At 48.9% G+C, this 22,444-nt stretch overlaps 1 long non-coding RNA gene across 2 annotated transcripts; it reads right to left on the bottom strand.

Moving 5' to 3' along the window:
* Positions 1–6,003: 6,003 nt before the first annotated feature.
* LOC144734880 (uncharacterized) lies at positions 6,004–14,452 on the bottom strand. Of its 2 annotated transcripts, none has more exons than XR_013588556.1 (3): positions 13,567–14,452; positions 9,898–9,967; positions 6,004–7,951 (listed from the first exon to the last, which is right to left on the bottom strand). It is a non-coding gene; the product is annotated as an uncharacterized LOC144734880 (long non-coding RNA). The 2 variants fall into 2 exon arrangements; XR_013588554.1 differs by lacking the exon at positions 13,567–14,452 and adding an exon at positions 10,668–11,210.
* Positions 14,453–22,444: the final 7,992 nt, after the last annotated feature.

Below are 22,444 nucleotides of genomic sequence, written 5' to 3'. Positions count from 1 at the left end.
GTGCTCAGAACAACGCTGCGGCTGTGACCACCACAAGTGCAGGAACCGCAGCCACGCGGTGAGGCCAGTGCAGCTGCAGGTGCAGCTGGGGGTGCAGCTGGTTGATGGGGGTGCAGCTGCGAGTGTGTGGTGCCACAGCGACGGGGCCGCTCTGCCGAGCCAGGGAGCCGCCCGGCTTCCCCCACCGCACTGCCCCCCATCACCCCCCCCCACATAAGCACACACCCGCACGCATTCCCCCCCCCCCCCATAGAGCTGGAAGGGAAGGTCACCTGATCGACCAGTTTTTATCCGAGAAACCCTCATCGGGATAAATTCTCACGGTTTCCGGCGATCAGGGAATTTGATGACCTCCCCCGTGCTACGTGGCACCGCGGCGCTGCGGCCGGCCTTAATATGGTGTGGTCGCGGCGTGGGGCATTCGGCCACCGCGGTTGAGGCGCATTTCCCCCCACACACGCGAGTATCAACGGGGCAGGCAGAGGGAATAAGTATTGTGATGGAGGAGCATCATTAGAAAACACGCAGCGCATCTGAACTGCATAATCAGGCACCCCCGCACCGGCAGCGGAGGGACGGCATAATTACGCCCGGGCACGCAGGCACCATTATTAGGGGAGTTAAAGGATAAGGCTATTAGTATGAATAACCTGGAGAGCGGGGTCACGCGGGCAGCCGTGCACAAATTCCCACGGCGCACCTTTGTAATGGACGACGCCGCATGAACCTCGATGATGGGGGCCTGCGTGAGAAAGGGATTAATTAGGATTTACGCGCTCACTGTTTAGCAGATCAAAAGCGCCCGGAACCGCCGTGCGCGGGCTCGAGGTGCACGAGCCCATTGTTCAGCGCAGCATCCCTTTGAAGTAGGGAGAATAAATAGGGGGGGCGCAAGGGGGAAGGGGCTCTCTTCTCTCCAGGCCAGCGGACCAGCAGCAGCTCCAGCCAGCGACCCGGACGTCCGTGCGACGTATCGAGGTACCTCCGCGGGCGCCAAACAGTGAGTGGGGAGGTGAAGTAGGATAATAGCAGATAAACCGGGAATAGGTATAGAGGTATCAGCGTAGGCCAGCCTCGTCGACTCACTGATTTAACATCAAATTACCAGGTAGCAGATAATAAATCATTAATAGCGAAGCGTGGTCTCGCGTGATCTTGTTGTGCAGCGTGAGCGTGTGGGGGCGCGGGTGCACACAGTGGTTCGCCACGTGAGTGAGCGCTGCGCGGAGCTGAGTGCGTGGGGAAGCGTGTGTACGCAGTGGTTCTGTAGTGCTGCTGCTCGCCTCGGGGGAGCGCTGCGCAGAGCGGTACGCGTGTGGGTGCGCGTGTGTTCACTACGTGTATGATACAGGTGCGCGATCACAACGTGAGTGCTCCGGGGTGAGTGGGTGCCGCGGGGAGCTGTGTGCGCGAGTGCGCACGTATGCTTGCAGCGTGGGAGCGCTGCGTGAAGCTGTATGGGTAGGCGCGTCGCGTTCGAAGGCCGGCGAAACCCTAGCGGGTATTAGGGAGGTGGGGTAACATAAACAGAATAGGGGATGATGGCGGGAGAGACCCCGGGGGCCAGCGGCCCCCACAAGTGCTGTGGGTGGTGTGGGTGTTGTGGGGGGTAGCGGAAGCAGCAGCAAACGAGGGTTTGGTGGTAGTGATAGGGGTTGTGGTAGTGATAGGGGTTGTGGTGGTGATAGAGGTTGTGGTGGTGATAGGGGGGGGGGTAGTGATAGGGGTTGTGGTAGTGATAGGGGTTGTGGTGGTGATAGGGGTTGTGGTAGTGATAGGGGTTGTGGTGGTGATAGGGGTTGTGGTGGTGGTAGGGGTTGTGGTGGTGATAGGGGCTGGGGTGGTGATAGGGGTTGTGGTGGTGATAGGGGCTGGGGTGGTGATAGGGGTTGTGGTGGTGATAGGGGCTGGGGTGGTGATAGGGGTTGTGGTGGTGATAGGGGTTGTGTGTACACGTGAGTTGACGTCTCCCCGTGCTCCCCTCCCCCCCATGCCCCCGCATCTCCCCCCTCCCCCCCGCCTCTGCCTGAAGCTGAATACATCACCACGTGGAAGGGGCCCTGGAAGCTGAATACATCACCACGTGGGAGGGGGGCCTTTAAGCCGAATACATAACCACCTGGGGGGCCCTGAAGCTGAATACATCACCACGTGGGGGGCCCTGAAGCTGAATACATCACCACGTGGGAGGGGGGCCCTGGAAGCTGAATACATCACCACCTGGGGGCCATGGAAGCTGAATACATCACCACCTGGGGGCCCTGGAAGCTGAATACATCACCACCTGGGGGCCCTGGAAGCTGAACACCATCACCACGTGCTAGGGGCCCTGGAATCTGAATACATCACCACGTGGGAGGGGCCCTGGAAGGTGACGTCACAATGGCTGTGGGTGGGGTGTGGGGCCCTGCAACGTGAATTGGCACGGAACGTGAATGGGACTTGAAGACTCCCACCCGCCCACCTCGGAGTCTGCGTTGCGAGTTTGTGGGGGGGGGGGGGGTAGTGGGGGGGGTGGGGGGGGGATAGTGGGGGGTGGCCCTGCAAACTGAATTAACCCATCACCACCACCACCACGCGTCTGTGTGTGTCTGTGTGTGTGTGTGTCTGTGTGTGTGTGTGGTGTGTCTGTGTGTGTGTGTCTGTGTGTGTCTGTCTGTGTCTGTCTGTCCGTGTGTGTCTGTCTGTCTGTCCGTGTGTGTCTGTCTGTCTGTCCGTGTGTGTCTGTCTGTCTGTCCGCACGAAGCTTCAGGTCTTCTCGGCCACGGTCATTCCCTCCCTTCTCTACGCTTGCGAAACGTGGACCCCCCTAGTGGAGCATCTTCGCCGGTTGGAAACATTTAGGCTGGCCTGCCTACGATCCATCCTGGGTTTAACCTGCAGGCTGGATTGTGTGAGGAGCTCACAAGTCCTTGAAAGATCTGGGCAAAGTCCCATCAGTGAGCTCCTCCGGCAGGCAAGGCTGCGTTGGCTGGGTCATGTAGCCCGCATGCCCAGCCACCGCATGCCTAAACAGCTTTTGTTCGGCCGGATCGAGGGGGCTAAACGGGCGCGGCACGGGCTAGAGAAGAGATGGAGTGATGTGGTACAGGAGGACGTGGAGCTGAGTGGACTTGCCGATGACTGGTACCAGCGGTGTCAAGATCGGCCTCTGTGGAGGAGGCTCGTGAAGGACGCTACTGGGCAGTTGGAGGCAGTCGCCCTCTAACAACAACGGAGGGCGGAGGAGCGACGCTCACAACAACGAGCGGAGCGCCGGGTGGCTAAAGCACAGCAAGTTGGTACAGTAGGGGGCACAGGTGGTGCATCAGCCAGTCATCTCGGTCATCTCGGTCAGTCGACCCGTGGCACCTGGGTCTGCCCCGTGACCTCCTGCCAGCGGGCGTTCGACACTTCACGTGGCCTCAAGGTGCACATGGCCTGGCACAAGCGTCGTGGTGACGTCACCGCCACTTAGTGGCGAATGGCGGTTGTTGTTGTTGTGTGTGTCTGTGTGTGTCTGTGTGTGGGCGTGTGTGGGCGTGTGTGGGCGTGTGTGGGCGTGTGTGGGCGTGTGTGGGCGTGTGTCCGAGTTCGTCTGGAGAAGAGATGGAGTGATGTGGTACGGGAGGACGTGGAGCTGAGTGGACTTGCCGATGACTGGTGCAGTGATGAGTCTATGGTGCAGTGATGAGTCTATGGGCCTCTGCTGTGTGCGAGTCTATGGGTCTCTGCTATGTGCGAGTCTGTGGGTCTCTGCTGTGTGAGTCTGTGGGTGTCTGTGTGTGATGAGTCTGTGGGCCTCTGTTGTGTGATGAGTCTATGGGTCTCTGCTGTGTGACGAGTCTGTGGGTCCCTATTGTGTGATGAGTCTATGGGTCTCTGTGTGATGAGTCGATGGGTCTCTGTGTGCGAGTCTATGGCTCTCTGCTGTGTGATGAGTCTATGGCTCTCTGCTGTGTGATGAGCCTATGGCTCTCTGCTGTGTGATGAGTCTATGGCTCTCTGCTGTGTGATGAGTCTATGGCTCTCTGCTGTGTGATGAGTCTATGGCTCTCTGCTGTGTGACGAGTCTATGACTCTCTGCTGTGTGACGAGTCTATGGCTCTCTGCTGTGTGACGAGTCTATGGCTCTCTGCTGTGTGATGAGTCTATGGCTCTCTGCTGTGTGATGAGTCTATGGCTCTCTGCTGTGTGATGAGTCTATGGCTCTCTGCTGTGTGATGAGTCTATGGCTCTCTGCTGTGTGACGAGTCTATGGCTCTCTGCTGTGTGACGAGTCTATGGCTCTCTGCTGTGTGACGAGTCTATGGCTCTCTGCTGTGTGACGAGTCTATGGCTCTCTGCTGTGTGACGAGTCTATGGCTCTCTGCTGTGTGACGAGTCTATGGCTCTCTGCTGTGTGACGAGTCTATGGCTCTCTGCTGTGTGACGAGTCTATGGCTCTCTGCTGTGTGACGAGTCTATGGCTCTCTGCTGTGTGACGAGTCTATGGCTCTCTGCTGTGTGACGAGTCTATGGCTCTCTGCTGTGTGACGAGTCTATGGCTCTGCTGTGTGACGAGTCTATGGCTCTCTGCTGTGTGACGAGTCTATGGCTCTCTGCTGTGTGACGAGTCTATGGCTCTCTGCTGTGTGACGAGTCTATGGCTCTCTGCTGTGTGACGAGTCTATGGCTCTCTGCTGTGTGACGAGTCTATGGCTCTCTGCTGTGTGACGAGTCTATGGCTCTCTGCCGTGTGACGAGTCTATGGCTCTCTGCCGTGTGACGAGTCTATGGCTCTCTGCCGTGTGACGAGTCTATGGCTCTCTGCCGTGTGACGAGTCTATGGGTCTCTGCCGTGTGATGAGTCTATGGGTCTCTGCTGTGTGATGAGTCTATGGGTCTCTGCCGTGTGATGGTTCTGACCCTGAGGCTGGCGTCATCCGTCACCTCTCTGCTGGTGCCGGCGAAGATCTGGAAGCGCGGGCGCTTGAGCGGAGGACGAGGAGCAGCAGGAGGAGGATGATGAGGAGGGGAGGGGGTGGAGGTGGTGACAGCGGCTCCGATGCCGCGCTGGTGGACGCTCTTCGCTCGCTCTCCGGCAGCCAATCAGGAGATGCCGCCACGGGGGGGGGGGGGGGCGGTGGCAGCCGTGGGAACTTCCACCAGAGCGTGACGCTCATCACGCTCAACAGCGAGGGTGAGGCGCTTGGGTCGAACGGCAATATCTTTTCATCGGTTGAGTAACGCTGTGTGGAAGCTACCTGGTCTGTCGCTCCGCCTGAAGTGTCAGGTCTTCTCGGCCACAGTCATTCCCTCCCTTCTCGACGCTTGTCGTCGTCAGGTTGGAATCGGACGTAAAAAAAAGGAAGCGGAAGAAGTCGCTGCCCGCCCTTCTGCGAAAACGGAAAAAAGACAAAAAACGCCGTAAGGAGCGCCCCTTACGGCGGCACAAGTGGAGACGCAGACCAGGTGGGTGTGCCTCGATGACACAAAGCCCACAACACCTCGCTGCTGATCTCGTCAAGGAGCATAAACCATCACGCGAACTCCGCTCATTCTCGCAGCAGCGGCTTTTGGCTAACCACCGAACAAAGGAGTTACTGCATCGTGCGCTTTCAAATGCGCTTCTGATGTTGAAGGTAGCAGAGGGCACTGCAGCAAAGTACATTGTGTATTTCAACAACTTGCAATGACGGGCATTGAGAAGCACAGTTGACCAACACCCACGCTCACAGACCCGCGGACTCACCACCACCACACAGAGACCCGCAGACTCACCACCACCACACAGAGACCCGCAGACTCACCACCACCACCACACAGACCCGCAGACTCACCACCACCACACAGAGACCCGCAGACTCACTACCACCACCACACAGACCCGCAGACTCACCACCACCACACAGAGACCCATAGACTCATCACCACCACACAGAGACCCATAGACTCATCACCACCACACAGAGACCCACAGACTCACCACCACCACACAGATACCCATAGACTCACCACCACACAGAGATACAAAATTATAATTCGTGTTGTAGAGAATGTATCTCCTCTACGTGTAACTTTTGAGTGGTTTGCCTTGTAACTGATGAATGATCCGAGTGTGCTCCCTATTTCAAAGACAATGAGTTACTCCAGAGGGAGATGCTTCCTGAACACACAAAAAAACCCTTTGACCTGTATCACAAGAACAATGAGCCTCACCTGAGTGATCTGTACAGGTTACTTGCAAAACACACACTGTGTCCTAACATGACTTATTCAATGTTTGACCCTTATAGACAAAATGGTACATGTACGCACACAATCAGACAAGTATTCATTCTAAATTATTGACAGGCATATGAACAAAATTGAATTACTGCATTAGGTTACATCCTATTAACTAGAAGCTAATTAAAAAATACGCACCGTCTGCTAAACAGTGTATGTACAACATACTAATGCACCATTCAAAACGAGTCGGCCATTGCATGCTGGCATCTGGGTAAAAATTTAGCAAATTCCAAACATTACCTACAAACTCCACAACTGAGATGCCACATCAACCATCGCCCCCTACTGACAGGCTCTTATCCACATGCAGGCCGGTGCAGGGCCACCACCTTGTGCCACACAGGGGCAGCTGCTACTTGGGGATGCTCTTCGAGTGTTTGAGACGAGATACGATACAAAACTCCGAATTGCCGAGGCAATTAAGCAAGCACAATACAAATGCAATTGATAACATTGAATGCTTGGGAGCTTATTGGCATTCGCTCCTGGTTAGAGGGCTACCCAACACACAGGTCCACAAAGACTGGCCGCTCTTACCCTGCAGGTTGAACCTAGGAACTGAGTGTTCAACTTCACATTCTTGTCATTAGAGGCCTGTGACAAAGGTGCATCTATTGGAGTGGCATCGTCTAAGGCAGTGGTTCTTAACCTTGTTGGAGGTACTGAACCCCACCAGTTTCATATGCGCATTCACAGAACCCTTCTTAATTGGAAAAATACAATTATTTTTTCAAATTCACAATCATATGAGTCAGGTGTGTGTCTTAACCTCCGCCAAACCCCTGAGACTGACTCACCGAACCCTTGGGGTTCGATCGAACCCAGGTTAAGAACCACTGGTCTAAGGCTTACGCATCTCCCGGGTCTCCATTTGACTTTGTATTGTCTCGGAGGAAGTCCACCCACACCTCCACTTCCACAAACTGCTGGGAGTTGCCTCGCTCTGCCTCAGTCAGAATTCTCCTTCTGCTTCACGTTGCCTCCATCGATGTGAAGGTCCCATTTGGGAGTTGAATCTTCATCTTCACATTTTACCTTCACTTCTTCGCTCTTCACCATCACGTTTTCACATTTCACCATCACCTCTTCATATTTCACCTTGATTTCTTTGAAAGTGTCCAAGCTGGGATTTTCCTCCGGTTCTTGTTTGATGAGGGATGGGCTCATTGCAGCACTTTGACTTTCACAAGCTGATTTCACACTCCGCTCCTGGTGGATCTTCTGATGCTTGTGTGTTCTCTGGTGTCTTTGAAGATTTGGTGAAAGTGTAAACGCCTTCTCACACACACCGCACTTGAAGGGTTCTCTCCCGTGTGTGTTCTCTGGTGTGCTACAAGATGAGCTGAAAGTGCAAACGTCTTCCCACACACACTGCACTTGAAGGGTTTCTCTCCCGTGTGTGTTCTCTTGTGTGTTACAAGAGCAGATGACTGCAAACGCCTTCCCACACACACTGCACTTGAAGGGTTTCTCTCCTGTGTGAGTTCTCTGGTGTGTTACAAGAGCAGATGAATGTGCAAACGCCCTCCCACACACACTGCACTTGAAGGGTTTCTCTCCTGTGTGAGTTCTCTGGTGCCGTGTCAAATGTTCAGGACGATCCGTGCTGAATGCACACCGGTCGCATTGATGCCTTTTTGCACCGAGCTGCGCCGACTGCCTTTGCTCCATGAGACCAATTCTGCAGAGGCAGCGACAGCTGCAGACAGAAACAAAGAATATCCACACCATCTACACGTCAGTATCGAGGCACAGAGGAATGCATATACACAGTCACACGTGACTTACACGTCTATAGTTATTCATATATTTATGATATAGTAAAAAAAAGTGTCCCAAATTCATCACACGGGCTGTTATGGCACACAATGAGAGGGTAAATGGTCATAAACATGCCTGGAAGCCCTCGTATCTTCAAAATGAACGTTAACCCAAAACTCAGAGCACACAATTTCAGCTGTTTGGCTTCAAAATGAATGTTTATGAAAGCTAAATTCAGCTGACATAGCAAAGGGTGTTGAAAATAATACTATTTGTGTCATGCACAAATGCATAAATTAATGTTCAATCGCAACTTAGAGGTGTGAAGCCAGGCACAGATGTCCTTGATTGCTGGGATGAGCAGTTCCGACTTCAGCTGCTGCACGTGTGTGCTGTGATCACTTCTTGACTCCATTCTTGCAAAGAGTTCCAGAGGAAAACTAAAATAAACTACTGTTTTGATATAACCTCTGTGCTCAATAGAGTTAATAGACTTTACTGCAAATACAAACTTGACACTGTCACACACTCAGAGGTGGAGCCAGGATTTTCAGGTAGGGGGGGAAACCCCTCCAGCAATGAAACATTACAGGAGTTGTTATTAAGTAAGGAGTTGTTAGTGAGAAAGGAGTTGTTAGTAAGAAAGGACTTGTCCCTTGCTTTTCATTCGACGCGTGTGATTGTCATCGCGCTCGCTGAACGTGTTGATGCCTTCAGGAAAGAAAAATAGACTTTTGTATTTTGGGGGGGGGGGGGGGGGGGGGGGGGAAATGACCATGACGTATGTGGCATCAACCCGCATCACACCTGAGCTAAGCGCTCTGCAATGCTTACCCCCCTACCACATGGCTCTTCGCGCGCCGTACTTCTACAGCTGTTCACAGCGTGCCGGGAGATTTTAGGTGGCACTTCGCTCCTGGCCGATAAAGTCATTGGCTTCTCGGAGTTTCAATACAAATCCGTGTGAAGAACGGGTACAACTGCCATCTTCTTAAATATAAAGCAGAACTTACACCTGTTTGTTTGTGTGAAGCAGCAAAAACTCTCCAACGCTGAGCTCTGGCGTCATGAAATTTTCACAGCTTATGCTGTCTGAAATGTCTAAGCGAACGCCACGTCATTCCCTTCCCGAGTGGCAAAAATCGACCTGACGTAGCAGTGGGTTCAGGTTGAATTTCCTTGAGTGAAAACATCCGATTTAGGTAAATTGAAGTGTTTTGGCTTCTTTCTTGCAAGCATCAATTTTTTCAGGGTTTTTCATTGAATTATGAGGGAATATTAAATTAATCCAAGACAAGAATCCAAGTCCCGGGCAAAGCCGGGTAGTGAAGCTAGTTACTAATAAACCCCAATGATCCTATCGAAATTAGGGATTTCTATCGGATCGTTGGGGGGGCACGTGCCACCCCACCCCCACTGGCTCCACCACTGTCACACACTGGCATGGTTCACAGGTGGTGGTGTGTCCAGACCCACGCCTGGCCACCTTCACCTGCTCAGTATTAATGCTTCCTCACTCCACCAAGTAATTCATTGAGGATCAACCAACACAGCCGAGGCTGCGTGTCTCTCTGTGGTGAGATGTTAACTACCTGTCCTGGCATACAGGAAGTCATGGGTTCGATCCCGACCCTGACGCCTGCTGTATATTTGTAGTTTACGTGTCTCTCTCTCTCTCTCCCCGTGGTCGCGTGGATTTCCTTCCCGATCCTCGGGTTTCCCCTCCACATGTAGAGAGTGAACACCGCCACGCGTCTAGAGTGAACACCGCCACGCGTCTAGAGTGAACACCGCCACACGTCTAGAGTGAACACCGCCACGCGTCTAGAGCGAACATCGCCACGTGTCTAGAGTGAACACCACCACGCTGTTGACGAGCCTCACCTTGTTGTTGTTGTTGTGGGCAGGTCGCTTCTGAAAACAAGAGCGGTACAGCAGCTCAAGCGGGCGTGGCCTGGTAAAAAATGAAAAAAACTGTGTGAATATTTAAAACAAAACAAAGTTACAAAGTAGCGAGCCAGGTGAAGGGAAATTTAAACTTAAGCAAGATACTCTTTGGTTCAATCTCACATTTCGATATTTTGCTGGGTTATTTAATTTTCGTGTGCCTGTCTCCTAGTTTTCAATTTTGCGTGCGCGTTCCACATTGTCATCTTACTTGCAGCAGCAGCAGTACGTTGGCGTACACTCATTGATATGCTAATTCTCTCTGCCCCCTCCCTCTCTCCGTTCTCGCCCCCCCCTCTCTATATTTAAGGGACCGTCATAGAGACAACCCATCTCTTTGTGCCGATGTGTGTCCTCTCTCTGTGTGCCGTTGTGATGTCTGCCTGCTTGTATGTCTGTCTATAGTTTTCTAGTTAGATTTTTTGTTGCTATTTCTTTTATACCTGATGATGATTGCTTGTGTTGCAATCGAAACGTCGTAATGTGTTGTTTTAATTTATTATTTTATTTTTAGACGTGACTTAACCGAAAAGAACCAAAGAATACTCTTTGGTTCTTTCGGTAAAGTCACGTAGAATAAATAAATACATTATATAATAGCATACGACGTTTCAACTGCAACACAAGCAATCATCATCAGGTACAAATGAAAGAGAAAAAAAACCTATTAAACTTAGAGTCAGCTAACATAACAGTCAACACCCTACCTGGTTGATAACGTTCTTCCAAAGATTGCTCAATTTGAGAGAGAGACACGGAGACACATAGACAGACACATAAGCAGAGAGAGAGAGATGACACAAAGACACACAGAGAGAGACACACATATAGACACACAGAGAGAGATGACACAGAGAGAGACACACATAGGCACACAGAGAAACAACGCCTCTGTGTTGAGGCCTTAAATAGAGAGAGGGGGGGGGGTAGAGAAGGGGGTAGAGAAATTAGCATGTCAATGCAAGGCCGTAGCCATGGAGTCAACATTGGGGGGGACCAAATCTTCCACGGGTCTGGGGTCCCCCCCCCCAGAAAAATATGTAAATTTGAAAACTATTTTCCTGCCATTTCCTCCCTAAAATATTTTTAAAAGTTCACTAGCACATGGGATGGACTTTGTTTAATTTGATACAATAATGTCTAATAGTGTATTGTAATACATTGCTCTGTTTTTTCTTTTTTACCTTTTCTTGTTTCATAGTGTGTAATGGCAGAGATTAGGGATTCATAAAGTACAACGCAATCCTATAAACAGGAATCTATGCATTGTGATATGAAGACAAATCCAGATTTCGTGGCCAAGGTTTAGCAAATTGTTGTCTTTATTAACAGAGCATCGCAATTATTATTTACAAATATTTTTACAGACATATTATACTTATTATAACATTATAATTCATAAATATTAATATAATTATTATAACATATTATACTTATTATAACATTATAATTATTATATATTATAACATAATATTATACTTATTATAACATGTTATAATGACGGCCTTGTGTCAATGAGAGACTTGGAGGTTTGGTGACTGCACAGAGAGAGAGAGACTTAATGTAATGCAACACAGAGTCGGTCAACACACCAACTAACGCACTCTTAGGTTTTTTCGGTAAAGTCACCACGTAGGTAAAAAATGAAATTAAAATTTATAAAAGTAAAAATAGAAATAAAATAATAGAATTATAATAAATCACGCCTCACTTGATGAAGCAAATTATAGTCTACATTATAGACTGCCAGTACACTCACCCAGCTTAATAACCAGGCTACAGTCTACATTATAGACTGCCAGTACACTCACCCAGCTTAATAACCAGGCTACAGTCTACATTATAGACTGCCAGTACACTCACCCAGCTTAATAACCAGGCTACAGTCTACATTATAGACTGCCAGTACACTCACCCAGCTTAATAACCAGGCTACAGTCTACATTATAGACTGCCAGTACACTCACCCAGCTTAATAACCAGGCTACAGTCTACATTATAGACTGCCAGTGCACTCACCCAGCTTAATAACCAGGCTACAGTCTACATTATAGATTAAATTAATAAAAACGCCTCACTTGATACAGCAAATGTGGCTGTGACGGTGCCACCTGATGACGGAGACTTGTGTTGCCTCCGAAACGTCGTGATTTGTTTATATTTTATTTCTATTTTTACTTTTATGAATTTTTATTCATTTCTTACCTACATGGTGACTTCACCTAGAACTAACGCTTCGCCTGGCTGATCGCGTTCTTCCACAGGTTGCTCAACTAACTTCTTGGTTCTTTCGGTAAAGTCACTTAGAATGGAAATAATAAAAATTAAAGAGAAAATTATTTCATTATTTCCATTCTACGTGATAGAAAACATAATAAAATTGTAGTTTTATTGTTTTATTTCTATTCTACGTGACTTTACCGAAAGAACCAAGAAGATGAATCACTGCAGTCACGAAAGCTTTAAATCGAAATTGCTCAACTAAGCGAGAGAATTGAAGCGAACGCGACCAGGCGAGGGCAGGAGGCAAGGCCCCGCGTTGTAAAGTTCCAACTTGGACATCGCTTCCATGCTCGCTGCTACTCAATTGACATCCCTACGAGAGAGAGAGCGAGGCTCTACCTCGGTAAACAACAACAACCACAACAACAACAACAACCACCACAACAACCACAACCGCGATGAGATTTCTCGCCTCAGATTTCAGTTCCCGCGCGGAGCGTCAACTTTCCGTTACCTCGTGACGTCACGCGGCGGCAGCTGCAGGTGACATGACGTCACTTGTGGGGTACAAGACACTCCCTTCCCACAATGAGCGGCTCTGTAATTTACATAAATTATGTTAATGAGCCTGGCCCAATCGTGGAGGGATGGGCCGTTGGTGCCGAACCGGTCACAACGAACTCGTGACGTCTTTCACGAATAAATTATGTTAATGAGCCCCCAGTCAGTGGGTGTGGCTTTGCCCAAATAAGGATAGTGCTTGAATAGATAACGGAAGTGACCCAGGCAGAGGTGACGTCACGCTCCCTTGAGACCGGTTGGGGTGAAATCTTTGGTGACATGACGTCACTAGCAAGGTACACCTCCCCCTGGCGTTTCACGCCGATGAGGTCATGCTGAGTGGTGACGTCACGTAGCGGGATTAGAATTAAAGTTGATTAAGATTAATTTTCCATTGCTCCCTCCCTTGAACAGAGACCCCTTGGGTGTGTGAGCTCAGCTCAACAATGTGGACATTATTGTGTGTGTACACACACACACATGGACAGTGTGTACACACATGTACATTGTGTGTGTGTACACTGTGTGTGTACACTGTACACACTGTGTAAACTGTGTGTGTGTACACTGCGTGTGTACATTGTGTGTACACTGTGTGTGTACATTGTGTGTACACTGTGTGTGTACATTGTGTGTACACTGTGTGTGTGTACACTGTGTGTGTGTACACTGTGTGTGTGTACACTGTGTGTGTGTACACTGTGTGTGTGTACATTGTGTGTACACTGTGTGATGGCTGGGTGTATGGAATTTATGTGGTTGAGGAATTGGTCTAGAGCAGGCCGGCCATGTGGCCAGATGACAAAAGTGGCATCTACGTACCTCTTCCACAAGGTCGGGCGTAGAGTCGCAGTCTGGATGGCGTCAGTCTCAAATTTCTCCATGAAGACGTTGGCTACAACCGGAGATAGGGGGGAGCCCATTGGGGTGCCCTCAATTTGCTTGTAGAAGGTTCCATTCCAGGTGAAGTATGTATTGGTTAAGCAGTGTCTCACCAGGGGGGTACCCCAGCATTCAGGCTTTGATGAACCAAGTCTTCAATGATTGCGATGGTGTCAGGTACAGGAACTTTGGTGAATAAGGAAACCACATCAAAACTGACAAGCAGGTCGTCTGGGGACAGGGAAACGTCGTGAGAATTGTATTTTATTATGTTTTATTTTTATTATTTTATTACTTCCCTTCTACGTGACTTTACCGAAAGAACCAAGAAGATGAATCCCTGCAGTCACGAAAGCTTTAAATCGAAAATTAACAATATTAACAACATTGTCACAGTTCGTTTTTTCAGCAGCAGCAGGAGAAGCAGCAGCAGCAACAGCAGCAGTGGGGACGGGGTGAACGATAAAGAGCGGCCATGCCTAAAGAGGTGGAAAAGGCGATCCCCGTCCGCGTGGCCGTGCGCTGCCGCCCCATGGTGCCGTGGGAGCTGTAGGATGGCTGCGTTCCCTGCGTCACCTTCGTGCCTGGCGAGCCGAAGGTGAGAGACACGGAGGGAGAGCGCGAGAGAAAGATCCGGACACATTAATTCTAGATTTGAAGCTTTCGTGACTGCAAGGAATCATCTTCTTAGGTTTTTTTTCGGTAAAGTCACGTAGAAAGTAAAATAAAATAAAAACAAAAATCACGACGTTTCGGAGGCAACACAAGTCTCCGTCATCAGGTGGGACCGTCACAGCCAGATTAGCTGTATCAAGTGAGGCAATGATTCAAGATGTAATCCCTTAAAAGTGAGTTGAGGGGGAGGGAGAGGGAGGGGGGAGCTCATCAGACTATGGTAGCCAATGAAAGGAACGTATCGGGAGGGAGGGGGGGCGAGGCCAAAAGGGTGGGCGATGGACGTGGAAGCGCTTGTGCGCAAGCGGCCAATTACTGCACACGCCAACACAATGGAGCGATTGTGCGCAAGCGGCCAGCCACTGCACCCGCCAACACAATGGGCAGAGAGGAGGAGGGGAGGTCTAATACACATGATAGACAAAAGAACGAAAATGATGATGGGTAGAAACTTAGGGGGAGCTCATCAGACTATGGTAGCCAATGAATGGAACGTATCGGGAGGGAGGGGGGGGCGGGGGGGGGCGAGGCCAAAAGGGTGGGCGACGGACGTGGAAGCGCTTGTGCGCAAGCGGCCAATTACTGCACACGCCAACACAATGGAGAGAGAGGGGGAGGGGGGGTCTGATACACATGATAGACAAAAGAACGAAAATGCCCATGTTTATACCAATGCTGGCTGAACAATGAAGAGAGTACTGTTAAAATAACTGGGGATGTTAACACTCGGTAAAGTACAGTAAAATAGTGCCTGTCAGATAAGATGGTCCAAAAAATTTGTGATTAAGTCTTTTTTGCGTGGTTGATAACATCTTTCCAATGATTACTAAGTTTGTACCCATCATCACGGTTGAAATTATGTCTGTGTTTGTATATTTGTATGGCTTCGTGTACAAACCTTTGGTGGTAGCCGGGAGGTTTGCAGAGAACCTTGGTCTCGGAAAAGACAATTTCATGAGAGCCCACCGAGTTGTAGCAATGATCGGCCACGGCAGAAGAATCAGTTCTGCCGTGTTTCAGATCTGACTTGTGCTCGCGGACACGATCAGAAACATGACGTTTCGTTTCTCCAATGTAGCAATCACCACAAATGCAACTCAATTTGTAGACTCCAGGATACTGTAAGTCAGGAACGACATCCTTTACAGATGGAATCAGATCACGGATTTTATGCACTGTACTGAATCGGACTTGGATCTTATGTTTGTTTAGAATTTTGGAGATCTTTTTGGTCACGCCAGCTATGTATGGTAACGTGATGGTTTTGGTCGGAGTTTCATGTGGCTGTTTCTGTGTGGTGGGAGAGACAGCTTGGCGGATAGTACGGTCAGAGTATCCGTTTATCCTGAGGGCCCGATGTACATGTCTTAATTCACCGGTCAGGTGGTGTTTGTCAGAAATGCCATGTGCTCTGTGGTATAGCGTTTTGATGAGAGAGTTCTTTTGAGATGGGTGGTGGTGGGAATCCGGTTTCAAGTAGGAGTCTGTGTGGGTGGCTTTTCTGTAGACAGAATGTCCCAAGGAACCGTCAGGACTCCTCTCAAACAGAATATCCAAGAATGGTAGTTTACCGTCTTTCTCCACTTCCATGGTGAATCTGATGGATGGGTGTCTAGAATTGATGTGGTCCAAGAAGTGGTTCAATGCTGGGAGGCCATGTGGCCAGATGACGAAAGTGGCATCCACATATCTCTTCCACAGGGAAGGACGCAGGGTGGATGTCTGGATGGCGTCTGATTCAAACTTTTCCATGAATATGTTGGCTATAACTGGTGACAAAGGGGAGCCCATAGGGGTACCCTCATTCTGTTTGTAGAAGGTGCCATTCCAGGTAAAATAGGTGTTGGTGAGGCAATGCCTAACCAGCGCAGGTGCATCAGAATTCAATCCATGTTGGACTAAGTCCTCAATTATTGTTAGGGTGTCCGGTACTGGGACTTTGGTAAACAAAGATACTACATCAAAGCTGACGAGGATGTCATCAGGAGATAGTACCATGTCCTTAACCATAGAGACTAATTGGGTTGAGTTGAGTACTGCTGAAGAGGTCTTGCCTGTGAAAGGGAGCAGAGTATCTGATAGAAAACGGGCTAGTTTGTACGTAGGAGAGTTTATCGTCGACACAATGGGTCGTAGCGGGGTGCCTTCCTTATGGATTTTGGGAAGACCATAGAGTCTGGGAGGTCTTGCCGCCGATGGTTTTAGAGAGGGACGTTAGCTTGGTTCGATTAGGGAAGTCGAACTCGTGATGATACTGTTGGTTTTCGTCGTTAGCCTTTTAGTGGGATCGTTTTTAATTTTGGAGTAACTCCCATCATTAAGAAGGTCCAGGATTTTGTTGTTGTATGAATCTTTATCCATGATGACCGTGGCATTGCCCTTGTCTGCCGAGAGGATGACTATATCATCTCTCTTTTTTAGGTCCGCGAGTTCAGAGCGTTCGTTTTTGCTGATGTTACTAGTGGGTTTCTTAGCATTCTTAAGAATAGTAGCTATTTCAGCTCTTGCTACATCCGCATGGATGTGTCCTATGCCTCTGAGGGCTACATCAATCTGGGAAATCATATCCTCTACTGGTATATATTTAGGGGTGACGGCGAAATTTAGTCCTTTGGCCAGTACCGTTTTTAGAGTGTCAGAAATTGGGATGTTACTCTGATTAATCACGGTCTTGTTAACATCCAGCTTTGCGATGTGTGGCTCTGGTTTCTTCTTAGATAGGAGGTTGAATTTAGAAATCAGGTTAGCTTTGCATTTGGCTGACAGTGAGTCAGCAGAAGTCATGTTATCAACGTGGTTCCAATCAGAAGGTGACATTTTTTGTGTTAACATTAAATGTGTTTGTAAGAGAGTCTTGTCTAAATTATCGAGTTCAGATCGGAGTAACCTTATTCTCTCCGAGATTAGTGATAGGCTGGCTTTAAATAAGATCTGTTTGGAGTTCGGTGAGGACACAGCAGCGGATGTGAGTGTGAAAGCGATGGGTATTACCTTGTTATCTCGGCATCTCTTGAGGAAGGCCAGCGTCTCGAGAAGCTGTGACTTCTTGTCTCTTTGTCTGTTAAAAACTCTAACAGATAGGTGGAATTCCTCCCCGTAGAGGGCATTCATTCTAGATTTGAAGCTTTCGTGACTGCAAGGAATCATCTTCTTAGGTTTTTTTCGGTAAAGTCACGTAGAAAGTAAAATAAAATAAAAACAAATCACGACGTTTCGGAGGCAACACAAGTCTCCGTCATCAGGTGGGACCGTCACAGCCAGATTAGCTGTATCAAGTGAGGCAATGATTCAAGATGTAATCCCTTAAAAGTGAGTTGAGGGGGGAGGGAGAGGGAGGGGGGAGCTCATCAGACTATGGTAGCCAATGAAAGGAACGTATCGGGAGGGAGGGGGGGCGAGGCCAAAAGGGTGGGCGATGGACGTGGAAGCGCTTGTGCGCAAGCGGTCAATTACTGCACACGCCAACACAATGGAGCGATTGTGCGCAAGCGGCCAGCCACTGCACCCGCCAACACAATGGGCAGAGAGGAGGAGGGGAGGTCTAATACACATGATAGACAAAAGAACGAAAATGATGATGGGTACAAACTTAGGGGGAGCTCATCAGACTATGGTAGCCAATGAATGAAACGTATCGGGAGGGAGGGGGGGGGCGGGGGGGGGGCGAGGCCAAAAGGGTGGGCGACGGACGTGGAAGCGCTTGTGCGCAAGCGGCCAATTACTGCACACGCCAACACAATGGAGAGAGAGGGGGAGGGGGGGTCTGATACACATGATAGACAAAAGAACGAAAATGCCCATGTTTATACCAATGCTGGCTGAACAATGAAGAGAGTACTGTTAAAATAACTGGGGATGTTAACACTCGGTAAAGTACAGTAAAATAGTGCCCGTCAGATAAGATGGTCCAAAAAACGTGTGATTAAGTCTTTTTTGCGTGGTTGATAACATCTTTCCAATGATTACTAAGTTTGTACCCATCATCACGGTTGAAATTATGTCTGTGTTTGTATGGCTTCGTGTACAAACCTTTGGTGGTAGTCTTTTCCGAGACCAAGGTTCTCTGCAAACCTCCCGGCTACCACCAAAGGTTTGTACACGAAGCCATACAAATATACAAACACAGACATAATTTCAACCGTGATGGGTACAAACTTAGTAATCATTGGAAAGATGTTATCAACCACGCAAAAAAGACTTAATCACAAATTTTTTGGACCATCTTATCTGACAGGCACTATTTTACTGTACTTTACCGAGTGTTAACATCCCCAGTTATTTTAACAGTACTCTCTTCATTGTTCAGCCAGCATTGGTATAAACATGGGCATTTTCGTTCTTTTGTCTATCATGTGTATCAGACCCCCCCCTCCCCCTCTCTCTCCATTGTGTTGGCGTGTGCAGTAATTGGCCGCTTGCGCACAAGCGCTTCCACGTCCGTCGCCCACCCTTTTGGCCTCGCCCCCCCCCCGCCCCCCCCCTCCCTCCCGATACGTTCCATTCATTGGCTACCATAGTCTGATGAGCTCCCCCTAAGTTTGTACCCATCATCATTTTCGTTCTTTTGTCTATCATGTGTATTAGACCTCCCCTCCTCCTCTCTGCCCATTGTGTTGGCGGGTGCAGTGGCTGGCCGCTTGCGCACAATCGCTCCATTGTGTTGGCGTGTGCAGTAATTGGCCGCTTGCGCACAAGCGCTTCCACGTCCATCGCCCACCCTTTTGGCCTCGCCCCCCCTCCCTCCCGATACGTTCCTTTCATTGGCTACCATAGTCTGATGAGCTCCCCCCTCCCTCTCCCTCCCCCCTCAACTCACTTTTAAGGGATTACATCTTGAATCATTGCCTCACTTGATACAGCTAATCTGGCTGTGACGGTCCCACCTGATGACGGAGACTTGTGTTGCCTCCGAAACGTCGTGATTTGTTTTTATTTTATTTTACTTTCTACGTGACTTTACCGAAAAAAACCTAAGAAGATGATTCCTTGCAGTCACGAAAGCTTCAAATCTAGAATGAATGCCCTCTACGGGGAGGAATTCCACCTATCTGTTAGAGTTTTTAACAGACAAAGAGACAAGAAGTCACAGCTTCTCGAGACGCTGGCCTTCCTCAAGAGATGCCGAGATAACAAGGTAATACCCATCGCTTTCACACTCACATCCGCTGCTGTGTCCTCACCGAACTCCAAACAGATCTTATTTAAAGCCAGCCTATCACTAATCTCGGAGAGAATAAGGTTACTCCGATCTGAACTCGATAATTTAGACAAGACTCTCTTACAAACACATTTAATGTTAACACAAAAAATGTCACCTTCTGATTGGAACCACGTTGATAACATGACTTCTGCTTCTGCTGACTCACTGTCAGCCAAATGCAAAGCTAACCTGATTTCTAAATTCAACCTCCTATCTAAGAAGAAACCAGAGCCACACATCGCAAAGCTGGATGTTAACAAGACCGTGATTAATCAGAGTAACATCCCAATTTCTGACACTCTAAAAACGGTACTGGCCAAAGGACTAAATTTCGCCGTCACCCCTAAATATATACCAGTAGAGGATATGATTTCCCAGATTGATGTAGCCCTCAGAGGCATAGGACACATCCATGCGGATGTAGCAAGAGCTGAAATAGCTACTATTCTTAAGAATGCTAAGAAACCCACTAGTAACATCAGCAAAAACGAACACTCTGAACTCGCGGACCTAAAAAAGAGAGATGATATAGTCATCCTCTCGGCAGACAAGGGCAATGCCACGGTCATCATGGATAAAGATTCATACAACAACAAAATCCTGGACCTTCTTAATGATGGGAGTTACTCCAAAATTAAAAACGATCCCACTAAAAGGCTAACGACGAAAACCAACAGTATCATCACGAGTTCGACTTCCCTAATCGAACCAAGCAAACGTCCCTCTCTAAAACCATCGGCGGCAAGACCTCCCAGACTCTATGGTCTTCCCAAAATCCATAAGGAAGGCACCCTGCTACGACCCATTGTGTCGACGATAAACTCTCCTACGTACAAACTAGCCCGTTTTCTATCAGATACTCTGCTCCCTTTCACAGGCAAGACCTCTTCAGCAGTACTCAACTCAACCCAATTAGTCTCTATGGTTAAGGACATGGTACTATCTCCTGATGACATCCTCGTCAGCTTTGATGTAGTATCTTTGTTTACCAAAGTCCCAGTACCGGACACCCTAACAATAATTGAGGACTTAGTCCAACATGGATTGAATTCTGATGCACCTGCGCTGGTTAGGCATTGCCTCACCAACACCTATTTTACCTGGAATGGCACCTTCTACAAACAGAATGAGGGTACCCCTATGGGCTCCCCTTTGTCACCAGTTATAGCCAACATATTCATGGAAAAGTTTGAATCAGACGCCATCCAGACATCCACCCTGCGTCCTTCCCTGTGGAAGAGATATGTGGATGACACCTTCGTCATCTGGCCACATGGCCTCCCAGCATTGAACCACTTCTTGGACCACATCAATTCTAGACACCCATCCATCAGATTCACCATGGAAGTGGAGAAAGACGGTAAACTACCATTCTTGGATATTCTGTTTGAGAGGAGTCCTGACGGTTCCTTGGGACATTCTGTCTACAGAAAAGCCACCCACACAGACTCCTACTTGAAACCGGATTCCCACCACCACCCATCTCAAAAGAACTCTCTCATCAAAACGCTATACCACAGAGCACATGGCATTTCTGACAAACACCACCTGACCGGTGAATTAAGACATGTACATCGGGCCCTCAGGATGAACGGATACTCTGACCGTACTATCCGCCAAGCTGTCTCTCCCACCACACAGAAACAGCCACATGAAACTCCGACCAAAACCATCACGTTACCATACATAGCTGGCGTGACCAAAAAGATCTCCAAAATTCTAAACAAACATAAGATCCAAGTCCGATTCAGTACAGTGCATAAAATCCGTGATCTGATTCCATCTGTAAAGGATGTCGTTCCTGACTTACAGTATCCTGGAGTCTACAAATTGAGTTGCATTTGTGGTGATTGCTACATTGGAGAAACGAAACGTCATGTTTCTGATCGTGTCCGCGAGCACAAGTCAGATCTGAAACACGGCAGAACTGATTCTTCTGCCGTGGCCGATCATTGCTACAACTCGGTGGGCTCTCATGAAATTGTCTTTTCCGAGACCAAGGTTCTCTGCAAACCTCCCGGCTACCACCAAAGGTTTGTACACGAAGCCATACAAATATACAAACACAGACATAATTTCAACCGTGATGATGGGTACAAACTTAGTAATCATTGGAAAGATGTTATCAACCACGCAAAAAAGACTTAATCACAAATTTTTTTGACCATCTTATCTGACAGGCACTATTTTACTGTACTTTACCGAGTGTTAACATCCCCAGTTATTTTAACAGTACTCTCTTCATTGTTCAGCCAGCATTGGTATAAACATGGGCATTTTCGTTCTTTTGTCTATCATGTGTATCAGACCCCCCCTCCCCCTCTCTCTCCATTGTGTTGGCGTGTGCAGTAATTGGCCGCTTGCGCACAAGCGCTTCCACGTCCGTCGCCCACCCTTTTGGCCTCGCCCCCCCCCCGCCCCCCCCTCCCTCCCGATACGTTCCATTCATTGGCTACCATAGTCTGATGAGCTCCCCCTAAGTTTGTACCCATCATCATTTTCGTTCTTTTGTCTATCATGTGTATTAGACCTCCCCTCCTCCTCTCTGCCCATTGTGTTGGCGGGTGCAGTGGCTGGCCGCTTGCGCACAATCGCTCCATTGTGTTGGCGTGTGCAGTAATTGGCCGCTTGCGCACAAGCGCTTCCACGTCCATCGCCCACCCTTTTGGCCTCGCCCCCCCTCCCTCCCGATACGTTCCTTTCATTGGCTACCATAGTCTGATGAGCTCCCCCCTCCCTCTCCCTCCCCCCTCAACTCACTTTTAAGGGATTACATCTTGAATCATTGCCTCACTTGATACAGCTAATCTGGCTGTGACGGTCCCACCTGATGACGGAGACTTGTGTTGCCTCCGAAACGTCGTGATTTGTTTTTATTTTATTTTACTTTCTACATGACTTTACCGAAAAAAACCTAAGACGATAAAACATCAAAATTAATGA

The sequence above is a fragment of the Lampetra planeri genome, chromosome 3 (assembly GCF_965212315.1).
Source record: "Lampetra planeri chromosome 3, kcLamPlan1.2.h2, whole genome shotgun sequence".
NCBI classification, from domain to species: Eukaryota; Metazoa; Chordata; class Hyperoartia; order Petromyzontiformes; family Petromyzontidae; genus Lampetra; species Lampetra planeri.
Note: the sequence above shows the minus strand (reverse complement) of the source record. Positions and strands in the feature narration are given on the sequence as shown.